This window comes from Bufo bufo, chromosome 4, assembly GCF_905171765.1.
Source record: "Bufo bufo chromosome 4, aBufBuf1.1, whole genome shotgun sequence".
Taxonomy (NCBI): domain Eukaryota; kingdom Metazoa; phylum Chordata; class Amphibia; order Anura; family Bufonidae; genus Bufo; species Bufo bufo.
Window position 1 is genome coordinate 252,445,052 of NC_053392.1, and position 12,700 is coordinate 252,457,751.

A 12,700-nucleotide genomic window follows, 5' to 3' on the forward strand; every position below is an offset into this window, starting at 1 on the left:
CAACTACACTGCAACATGTGTCGCATGACATTGATGTCGCACCAATGTCACACAACAATTTTCATAATGATAGTCTACAAAATGTCGCACGACACATGCCTTCGTGTAGCCGTAGCCTAACAGGCTGAACTGAATGGACAGATGTCTTTTTTCAGCCTTATAAACTATTGTACTATGTAATAAGAATAGTTGAATTGTTATTACATGGGGAATGCAAGTTACTAAAACAGACATGTCAGGAGAAGAGACATGACTATAAATGCCTGCTCATTTTGTGCTGAGGAGTCCAGTGGGCGGTCCTACTCAGTGACCGTCGCAATCTCTGTACTAGTGCATTCAGAGCCGTCAATCACCGACTGAACTTCTAAGCATAAACAGAGCAGGGATTTAACATAATTGATTACGTACTACAAATCTTTATACTGACTGTTATACTATTCTACAGGGAGTGCAGAATTATTAGGCAAATGAGTATTTTGACCACATCATCCTCTTTATGCATGTTGTCTTACTCCAAGCTGTATAGGCTCGAAAGCCTACTACCAATTAAGCATATTAGGTGATGTGCATCTCTGTAATGAGAAGGGGTGTGGTCTAATGACATCAACACCCTATATTAGGTGTGCATAATTATTAGGCAACTTCCTTTCCTTTGGCAAAATGGGTCAGAAGAAGGACTTGACAGGCTCAGAAAAGTCAAAAATAGTGAGATATCTTGCAGAGGGATGCAGCACTCTTAAAATTGCAAAGCTTCTGAAGCGTGATCATCGAACAATCAAGCGTTTCATTCAAAATAGTCAACAGGGTCGCAAGAAGCGTGTGGAAAAACCAAGGCGCAAAATAACTGCCCATGAACTGAGAAAAGCCAAGCGTGCAGCTGCCAAGATGCCACTTGCCACCAGTTTGGCCATATTTCAGAGCTGCAACATCACTGGAGTGCCCAAAAGCACAAGGTGTGCAATACTCAGAGACATGGCCAAGGTAAGAAAGGCTGAAAGACGACCACCACTGAACAAGACACACAAGCTGAAACATCAAGACTGAGCCAAGAAATATCTCAAGACTGAATTTTTAAAGGTTTTATGGACTGATGAAATGAGAGTGAGTCTTGATGGGCCAGATGGATGGGCCCGTGGCTGGATTGGTAAAGGGCAGAGAGCTCCAGTCCGACTCAGACGCCAGCAAGGTGGAGGTGGAGTACTGGTTTTGGCTGGTATCATCAAAGATGAGCTTGTGGGGCCTTTTCGGGTTGAGGATGGAGTCAAGCTCAACTCCCAGTCCTACTGCCAGTTTCTGGAAGACACCTTCTTCAAGCAGTGGTACAGGAAGAAGTCTGCATCCTTCAAGAAAAACATGATTTTCATGCAGGACAATGCTCCATCACACGCGTCCAAGTACTCCACAGCGTGGCTGGCAAGAAAGGGTATAAAATAAGAAAATCTAATGACATGGCCTCCTTGTTCACCTGATCTGAACCCCATTGAGAACCTGTGGTCCATCATCAAATGTGAGATTTACAAGGAGGGAAAACAGTACACCTCTCTGAACAGTGTCTGGGAGGCTGTGGTTGCTGCTGCACGCAATGTTGATGGTGAACAGATCAAAACACTGACAGAATCCATGGATGGCAGGCTTTTGAGTGTCCTTGCAAAGAAAGGTGGCTATATTAGTCACTGATTTGTTTTTGTTTTGTTTTTGAATGTCAGAAATGTATATTTGTGAATGTTGAGATGTTATATTGGTTTCACTGGTAAAAATAAATAATTGAAATGGGTATATATTTGTTTTTTGTTAAGTTGCCTAATAATTATGCACAGTAATAGTCACCTGCACACACAGATATCCCCCTAAAATAGCTAAAACTAAAAACAAACTAAAAACTACTTCCAAAAATATTCAGCTTTGATATTAATGAGTTTTTTGGGTTCATTGAGAACATGGTTGTTGTTCAATAATAAAATTAATCCTCAAAAATACAACTTGCCTAATAATTCTGCACTCCCTGTATTTATCTCTATCTACAGTCGTGGCCAAAAGTTTTGAGAATAACACAAATATTAGTTTTCACAAAGTTTGCTGCTAAACTGCTTTTAGATCTTTGTTTCAGTTGTTTCTGTGATGTAGTGAAATATAATTACACGCACTTCATACGTTTCAAAGGCTTTTATCGACAATTACATGACATTTATGCAAAGAGTCAGTATTTGCAGTGTTGGCCCTTCTTTTTCAGGACCTCTGAAATTCGACTGGGCAAGCTCTCAATCAACTTCTGGGCCAATTCCTGACTGATAGCAACCCATTCTTTCATAATCACTCCTTGGAGTTTGTCAGAATTGGTTTTTTGTTTGTCCACCCGCCTCTTGAGGATTGACCACAAGTTCTCAATAGGATTAAGATCTGGGGAGTTTCCAGGCCATGGACCCAAAATGTCAACGTTTTGGTCCCCGAGCCACTTAATTATCACTTTTGCCTTATGGCACGGTGCTCCATCGTGCTGGAAAATGCATTGTTCTTCACCAAACTGTTGGATTGTTGGAAGAAGTTGCTGTTGGAGGGTGTTTTGGTACCATTCTTTATTCATGGCTGTGTTTTTGGGCAAAATTGTGAGTGAGCCCACTCCCTTGGATGAGAAGCAACCCCACACATGAATGGTCTCAGGATGCTTTACTGTTGGCATGACACAGGACTGATGGTAGCGCTCACTTTTTCTTCTCCGGACAAGCCTTTTTCCAGATGCCCCAAACAATCGGAAAGAGGCTTCATCGGAGAATATGACTTTGCCCCAGTCCTCAGCAGTCCATTCACCAAACTTTCTGCAGAAGATCAATCTGTCCCTGATGTTTTTTATGCAGAGAAGTGGCTTCTTTGCTGGCCTTCTTGACACCAGGCCATCTTCCAAAAGTCTTCGCCTCACTGTGCGTGCAGATGCGCTCACACCTGCCTGCTGCCATTCCTGAGCAAGCCCTGCACTGGTGGCACTCCGATCCTGCAGCTGAATCCTTTTTAGGAGACGATCCTGGCGCTTGCTGGACTTTCTTGGACGCCCTGAAGCCTTCTTAACAAGAATTGAACCTCTTTCCTTGAAGTTCTTGATGATCCTATAAATTGTTGATTGAGGTGCAATCTTAGTAGCCACAATATTCTTGCCTGTGAAGCCATTTTTATGCAACGCAATGATGGCTGCAAGCGTTTCTTTGCAGGTCACCATGGTTAACAATGGAAGAACAATGATTTCAAGCATCACCCTACTTTTAACATGTCAAGTCTGCCATTTTAACCCAATCAGCCTGACATAATGATCTCCAGCCTTGTGCTCGTCAACATTCTCACCTGAGTTAACAAGACGATTACTGAAATGATCTCAGCAGGTCCTTTAATGACAGCAATGAAATGCAGTGGAAAGGTTTTTTTGGGATTAAGTAAATTTTCATGGCAAAGAAGGTGTCACGGAACCATGAACCAGACGTACAACAAGAGATAAGTGAAAATAAGAAGGCTTTATTGAAAATAAAGCTGTAAAGCAAAAGTCCAAACGAATGGTGAAACCGAAGCAGAGTCTTTGAGAGGCCAGAGATCAGGAACCAGAAGGGTAGTCAGACGAAGCCAGGATCAGGAACCAGCAGGGTAGTCAGACGAAGCCAGGATCAGGAACCAGCAGGGTAGTCAGACGAAACCAGGATCAGGAACCGGAAGCAGCAGCAGTCTTAGAAGCATGTGAACACAGGAGGACCAAGCAAGGAACTGAAGCCACAGACCTCCTATATATATGAGCTAGGCATCCAGCTCCTCCCAGAGGGAAGGAGGAGCCGCAGGGTGGAAGGCTACAAGAAACCCAGAAACCAAGATGGCCGCCAGCACATGTCAAACGAAGGAGAACAGCAAGAAGGTAAGACCATGACAGTACCTCCCCCTCAAGGGCCCCTCCTCCGCGGAGCAAAAAACGGTTTCTGAGGGAAGCGTGCGTGGAAGGCTCGGAGCAAGGCAGGAGCACGGACATCTGCGGAGGGAACCCAGGAACGCTCCTCTGGACCATAACCACGCCAATGGACCAAAAACTGCACCCGACCGCGGACCAGGCGTGAGTCCAGGATATTGCTCACCTCATACTCCTCATGATTGCCCACTCGGACCGGACGAGGCCGAGGAACCGAGGAAGTGAAACGATTACACACCAGTGGCTTCAACAGGGAGACATGAAACACGTTAGAGATCCGCATGCCAGGAGGAAGCGCAAGGGCATAGGCTACCGGGTTTACCCTGCGAAGCACTCGGAAGGGACCAACAAAGCGAGGCGCCAGCTTGGGAGTGGGCACTCGAAGGTTGAGGTTGCGGGTGGACAACCATACACGGTCTCCGACCTGGTAGGAAGGAGCAGGCGCTCGTCTGCGATCAGCCTGGAGTCTCTGGCGCTGCGCAGAGACCTCAAGGGACTTCTGGATCTGTACCCAAGAAGCACGTAGGACGGAAAGGTGATCCTCCACCGCCGGAATATCCTGGGGAGAGAATACCTCCGGTAACACGGCAGGTTGGAACCCATAATTGGCCATGAAGGGAGACGTCCCAGAGGAAGAGTTCACCGCCGTGTTCCTGGCAAACTCAGCCCAAGGCAGAAGGTCAACCCAATTGTCTTGGTGATCGGAGACATAGCAACGAAGGAATTGCTCCAAGGCCTGATTGGATCGTTCTGCGGCCCCATTGGACTGAGGGTGGTAGGCCGAGGAGAAGGAGAGATGAATCCCCAACTGGGAGCAAAAGGCGCGCCAGAACCTGGACACAAACTGACTCCCCCGATCCGACACAATCTCCCTGGGCAAACCGTGCAACCGGAAGACCTCCCTGGCAAAAATCGTGGCCAACTCTTGTGCAGAGGGTAACTTCTTGAGAGGAACACAGTGGCACATTTTGGAAAACCGATCCACAATCATGAGAATGACCGTATGGCCTCGGGATGCAGGGAGGTCCACAATGAAATCCATCCCCAGGTGTGACCATGGGCGCTCCCCGGTGGCTATGGGTTGCAGAAGGCCCAACGGAAGGTGCCGAGGGGACTTACTCTGGGCACAAACGGAGCATGCCGCTACATATGCGGCGATGTCGGAACGTAGGGAAGGCCACCAGAACAGACGTGAAAGAGCCCAGGACAGCTGATTCTTTCCAGGATGCCCCGCGGTCTTGGAGTTATGGTAGGTTCGCAACAACCGAGTGCGCAACTCCTCAGGCACAAAACATCTGCCGTTGGGTCTCCCAGAGGGAGCACCAGATTGAGCCGCCAAAATCTGCTCACCCAGGGGAGAGGTCAGGCTGGTGCGAATGGCGGCCAGGATCTGATTCGGAGGTATGACCGAAGTCGGAATCGACTCCTCCCTGGACTGCTCGGAGTACTGCCGTGATAGGGCATCCGCCCTGATGTTCTTGGAACCGGGTAGGTAGGAGACCACGTAATTAAAACGTGACAAGAACAGAGCCCATCTGGCCTGACGTGGTGTCAATCTCTTAGCCTCAGAAAGGTAGGTCAGATTCTTATGGTCCGTCAGGATGAGAACCGGAACCACCGAACCCTCGAGCAAGTGCCTCCATTCTTTAAGGGCCTGCACGATGGCCAATAACTCCCTGTCACCAATCTGATAGTTGCACTCCGCGGAAGACAGTTTCCGGGAGTAAAACCCACAAGGAAGCAGAGGACCCTCTGGTGTTCTACGCTGAGACAGAAGGGCGCCTACTCCCGTCTCAGACGCGTCCACCTCGAGGACAAAGGGCAACCCAGGGTTGGGATGCGACAGAATCGGAGCCGACACAAAAGCGGACTTTAGGGCCTCAAAAGCTCGGATGGCCTCGAGCGGCCAGACCTGGGAATTACTGCCCTTCCTGGTCAGATCCGTGAGAGGCTTGGCCAGCATGGAAAAGTCCCTGATGAACTTCCGATAATAATTGGCGAAGCCCAAAAAGCGCTGCAGGGAACGAAGACCACTGGGCTGGGGCCACTGTAAGACAGCCGAAACCTTCTCAGGATCCATGGAGAACCCCTCAGCGGAAATGATGTAACCTAAGAAGGTTACCTGGGATCGGTGAAATTCGCATTTCTCAAGCTTACCGAACAGCTTGTTCTCTCGTAACCGTTGCAACACTCGTCTGACATCCAGAATGTGGGCCTCCATGGATTCAGAATATACCAAGATGTCATCCAAATAGACCACCACACACTGCTGCAACAGGTCACGGAAAACATCGTTGATGAATTCCTGAAAGACTGCGGGCGCATTGCACAACCCAAAGGGCATAACCAAGGATTCATAATGACCGGTCCTGGTGTTAAACGCGGTCTTCCACTCATCGCCCGCCTTGATCCTTACCAGGTTATATGCCGCCCTCAGGTCGATTTTGGTAAAGACTGTGGCCCCTTTAAGGCGATCGAACAGCTCGGAAATCAAGGGTATCGGGTAAGCGTTCTTGATCGTGATGCGATTGAGACCCCTGTAATCGATGCAAGGCCTCAACTCACCGCCCTTCTTTTTCACAAAGAAAAATCCAGCCCCTGCCGGGGACGAGGATTTGCGAATGTGTCCGCGTGAAAGCGCCTCCCTCACGTACTCCTCCATGGCCTCATTCTCCGCTACCGACAGTGGATAGACCTTGCCACGAGGAGGAACGGCACCAGGTTGTAACTCTATGGCACAATCGTATGGGCGGTGCGGAGGTAGGGCAACCGCGCGCACCTTATCGAATACATCCCGGTACTCCTCGTATTCAGGAGGCAACAGAGAGTCCGAGGAAGTACACAGCAACTTGACAGACCCATGGATGCAACTAGTCCCACACTGCGGTGACCACGAGAGGATCTCGGCCGATCTCCAATCGAAAGTCGGATTATGCTTCTGGAGCCAGGGGTACCCCAAGACCACCGAGTAGTGTGGAGACAAAATAACCTGGAGACAGACCGACTCTCTGTGAACGGCACCAATGGCTATCCCCACTGGAAGGGTCTCATGAGTCACGTGTGACGACAGAAGGGGTCTGCCGTCTATCGCCTCAAGAGCCAGTGGGGAACCTCGAGCCTGCAGAGGAATGGAATTGGCGGCAGCGAACACACTATCAATGAACAAACCACCAGCACCCGAGTCCACCAACGCCTGGGTCGTCACCGAGCCCCCGACCCAGGAGAGGACAACAGTGATCAGTGGTTTGTCAACACGGGAAACCGGGGACGAGGAGACTCCACCCAAGATCTGCCCCCGACAGGATCTCAGGTACGAGCGTTTCCCGGACGGTTCGGACATGCCAACCGAAAATGCCCACCGAGACCACAGTACATGCATCGACCCTCGCGTCTCCGGAGTACCCTCTCCCCCTCGGACAGGCGAGCAAACCCCAGCTGCATGGGTTCACCCCCAGACAAGTCATCCCCAGGAGGCGTGGGAGGAGAGGGAGGCACGGGTGGGACAGCAAACGTAGGCGCCAATCTGTTAGAAGACCTCCGCAGGCTCTCCTTAAAGGAAGGTCTCTCCCTGAGTCTGGTGTCAATCAAAATCAGGAAAGAAATAAGAGACTCGAGCTCCACTGGTAGGTCCTTAGCTGCAACCTCATCCTTCAAGGCATCCGAGAGGCCATGAGAGAAAGCAGCGACCAGAGCCTCATTATTCCAGCCCACCTCTGCTGCCAGGGTACGAAACTCAATGGCGTATTCAGCTACGGATCGTGAACCCTGTCTGATGGACATAAGGAGCTTCGCAGCAGAGGCAGCACGAGCCGGCACATCGAATACCTTCCGAAGAGAAGCAACAAAACCGGAAAACTCGGCAACCACCGGATTGTTGTTCTCCCATAAAGGGCTGGCCCAGGCCAAGGCCTTGTCCGAGAGCAGCGAGATCAAGAAGCCCACCTTTGATCTCTCAGTAGGAAAGGCATGTGGCAGCAACTCGAAATAAATGCCCACCTGGTTAAGGAAACCTCGGCACTGAGTTGGCTCTCCCCCAAAGCGCTGTGGAAGAGGGGCAGAACCGGTCATACCCCGAAACACCGCAGGCGCAACAACAGGTGTCGGGGTAGACTCTGGCGCAACAACCGGAGCGGCAGTAGGAGCGACAACCGACCCGTCGGCAACGGGAGCGAAATGAGCCGTGCGTTCAAGCAGGGTTTGCAACGCCACAGCGAACCGACCCAACAGGTGATCCTGCTGATCAAGTCTGGCAACCAGCATGGGTAGCGAGGATGGCCCTGTACTGTCAGAACTCATGGCTTGGTCCTAATGTCACGGAACCATGAACCAGACGTACAACAAGAGATAAGTGAAAATAAGAAGGCTTTATTGAAAATAAAGCTGTAAAGCAAAAGTCCAAACGAATGGTGAAACCGAAGCAGAGTCTTTGAGAGGCCAGAGATCAGGAACCAGAAGGGTAGTCAGACGAAGCCAGGATCAGGAACCAGCAGGGTAGTCAGACGAAGCCAGGATCAGGAACCAGCAGGGTAGTCAGACGAAACCAGGATCAGGAACCGGAAGCAGCAGCAGTCTTAGAAGCATGTGAACACAGGAGGACCAAGCAAGGAACTGAAGCCACAGACCTCCTATATATATGAGCTAGGCATCCAGCTCCTCCCAGAGGGAAGGAGGAGCCGCAGGGTGGAAGGCTACAAGAAACCCAGAAACCAAGATGGCCGCCAGCACATGTCAAACGAAGGAGAACAGCAAGAAGGTAAGACCATGACAGAAGGACTACGCAATTCATCTGATCACTCTTCATAACATTCTGGAGTATATGCAAATTGCTATTATAAAAACTTAAGCAGCAACTTTATCAATATTTATGTAATTCTCCAAACTTTTGGCCACGACTGTACTTAGCTGCTCCAGCTCTGTAACATACTGCCTGTTCAACGTGACAGGTTCCCATTTTAACACACCAGGGATGTTCAAATTCAAGATTCCAAGGAGCTCCTTAAAGAGCTATTCCCATCTCCGACATAAAAAGCATATCCCAGTGGTGGCAAACCTATGGCACGGGTGCCATAGGTAGCACTCAGAGCCTTATCTGTGGGCACCCGTATCCTGGAAAAAGTCTATGGTGTACCAATTTTCCTTAGACTTTTCCTGCCATTCATGCAGTGTAAGACATGCTATGAACAGCATAGGCAGCGCACTGAATGTAGGCAGACTATTATAGCTAAATGATAAAGTACATGGAAGATATACTATATTGGACTGTAGTATTCAGGGTAAATTGCCGTGCCGCCTCTTTGTGATAAATAAGTGGGTTTTGGGTTGCAGTTTGGGCACTCGGTCTCTAAAAGGTTCGCCATCACTGGCATATCACTAGGCTATATCATCAGTGTCAGATAGGTGCGAGTACCAAGTCTCACTTCACTGCTATGGGAGTTCCAAAAAATGTGTGCGCTTGGCTATTTACGGAACTCCCATAGCAGTGTTGGGCGCGCATGATGTGCGGCTGCTCTTCGTTCTCATCAGGAAGTCCATTCTGGAGATAGGAGCAGGTCACAGACATGGAACCCGCACCTTATATTGATGACACATCCTAGTGATATGCTATGAATGTGTGAGATACCCCTTTAACCCCTTAAGGACCCATGACGTACATGTAAGTCATATCTGGCCGTGACTTAAGGACCAGTGACGTACATGTACTGCATGGTGATCGGGCGGGTGCAGGAGCTATCAGTGACTGCCGGACCCCTGCTGCATGCGCCGGCATCGGTGAAATCACTGATGCCGGCGGATTAACCCCTGCGCGGCCGCAGTCAGCACTGACCGCGGCACGTGCGGGCTTTAGACATGTGCTGCTGTGACAGGGATCTGATGGCAGGGAAGCCAGGCCGATGCCATCCTTAGGCATTGTGGCTGCCTTCCGGGAGAGCCTGAATCTCACAGGCATGCAGGCTGCAAGTGTATTACAGTGTGTAATACACTTACAGCCAATGCATGACAATACAGAAGTATTGTCATGCATTGTAAAGGGGATCAGACCCCCAAAAGTTGAAGTCCCAGAGTGGGACAAAAAAAAAAAAAAAAGTTCCAAAAATAAAGTTTTCCATTTTTTTTTTTAAAGTTACAAGTAAAATAACATTTTTAAATACAGTACAGACCAAAAGTTTGGACACACCTTCTCATTCAAAGAGTTTTCTTTATTTTCATGACTATGAAGGCATCAAAACTATGAATTAACACATGTGGAATTATATACAAAACAAACAAGTGTGAAACAACTGAAAATATGTCATATTCTAGGTTCTTCAAAGTAGCCACCTTTTGCTTTGATTACTGCTTTGCACACTCTTGGCATTCTCTTGATGAGCTTCAAGAGGGAGTCCCTTGAAATGGTCTTCCAACAGTCTTGAAGGAGTTCCCAGAGATGCTTAGCACTTGTTGGCCCTTTTGCCTTCACTCTGTGGTCCAGCTCACCCCAAACCATCTCGATTGGGTTCAGGTCCGGTGACTGTGGAGGCCAGGTCATCTGGCGCAGCACCCCATCACTCTCCTTCATGGTCAAATAGCCCTTACTTTCAAAGTTTTCCCAATTTCTCGGCTGACCGACTGACCTTCATTTCTTAAAGTAATGATGGCCACTCGTTTTTCTTTACTTAGCTGCTTTTTTCTTGCCATAATACAAATTCTAACAGTCTATTCAGTAGGACTATAAGCTGTGTATCCACCTGACTTCTCCTCAACGCAACTGATGGTCCCAACCCCATTTATAAGGCAAGAAATACCACTTATTAAACCTGACAGGGCACACCTGTGAAGTGAAAACCATTCAGGGGACTACCTCTTGAAGCTCATCAAGAGAATGCCAAGAGTGTGCAAAGCAGTAATCAAAGCAAAAGGTGGCTACTTTGAAGAACCTAGAATATGACATATTTTCAGTTGTTTCACACTTGTTTGTTATGTATATAATTCCACATGTGTTAATTCATAGTTTTGATGCCTTCATAGTCATGAAAATAAAGAAAACTCTTTGAACGAGAAGGTGTGTCCAAACTTTTGGTCTGTACTGTATGTCCTTTTGCCAAAATAAAGGGGAAAAAAATTATTAGGTATCGCCGCATCCATATCGACTGGCTCTATAAAAATATCACATGACCTAACCCCTCAGGTGAACACCGTCAAAAAAATAAAATAAAAACTGCTAAATAAATAATTTTTTTCTCACCTTGCATCACTAAAAGTGCAACACCGACGATCAAAAAAGCGCACACCCCCAAAATAGTACCAATCTAACCATCACCTCATCCTGCAAAAAAATTTGCCCCTACCTAAGACAATCGCCCAAAAAATAAAAAAAAATATTGCTCTCAGAATATGGAGACACAAACATCATTTTTTTTTTTTAAATGCTGTTATTGTGTAAAGCTCAAGTAAATAAAAAAAGTATACATATTAGGTATTGCCGCGTCCGTAACAACCTGCTCTATAAAAATACCACATGATCTAACCCCTCGGGTGAACACTGTAAAAAATTTATGTAAAAACTGTGTCAAAAAAGCTATTTTTTGTCACCTTACATCACAAAAAGTAATAGCAAGCGATCAAAAAGACCTATACAGCCCAAAATAGTACTAATCTAACTGTCACCTCATCCCACAAAAAATTATACCCTACCTAAGACAATCGCCTAAAAACTGAAGAAAAAAAAACTATGGCTCTCAGAATATGGAGACACTGAAACATGATTTTTTTTTTGTTTCAAAAATGATATTATTGTGTAAAACTTAAAAAAATAAAAAAGTATACATATTAGGTATTGCCACGTCCGTAACAACCAGCTCTATAGAAATATCACATGAACTAACCCCTCAGGTGAACACCGTCAAAAAATTAAAATAAAAACTGGGCTAAAAAACTTTTTTTGCCCCCTTACATCACTAAAAGTACAACACCAAGTGATCAAAAAGGCATATGCCCCCAAAATAGTACCAATCTAAGCGTCACCTCATCCCGCAAAAATGATACCCTACCTAAGACAATCGCCCAAAAACTGAAAAAACTATGGCTCTCAGACTATGGAGACACTAAAACATGATTTTTTTTGTTTAAAAAATTATATCATTTTGTAAAACTGACATAAATAAAAAAAAGTTGACATATTAGGTATCGCTGCATCTGTAAGAACCTGATCTATAAAAATATCCCATGACCTAACCCCTCAGATGAACACCGTAAAAAAAAAAAGAAGCGGGCTGATCAAAAAGTAATCTCATCCTGCAAAAATGAGCCCCTACCTAAGACAATCGCCCAAAAACTGAAAAAATAAAAAAAGTAAAAACTGTGTCAAAAAAGCCATTTTTTGTCACCCTATATCACAAAAAGTGTAAGAGCAAGCGATCAAAAAGCCATATGCACCCTAAAATAGTACCAAACAGTCATCTCTTTCAGAAAAAAATGAGCCCCTACACAAGACAGTTGCCCCCCAAAAAAAAAAATAACTACGGCTTTCAGAATGTGGAGACACTAAAAAATTCTTTTTTTTTCAAAAATGCTTTATGTAAAACTGAAACAAACAACCAACAAAAGTAATCATATTTGGTATTGTCGCGTCCGTAACAACCTGCTCTATAAAAATACCACATGATCTAACCTGTCAGATGAATGTTGTAAATAACAAAAAAATAAAAACGGTTCCAAAACAGCTAGTTGTTACCTTGCCTCACAAAAAGTGTAATATAGAGCAACCAAAATTCATATGTTGTAGCCTAA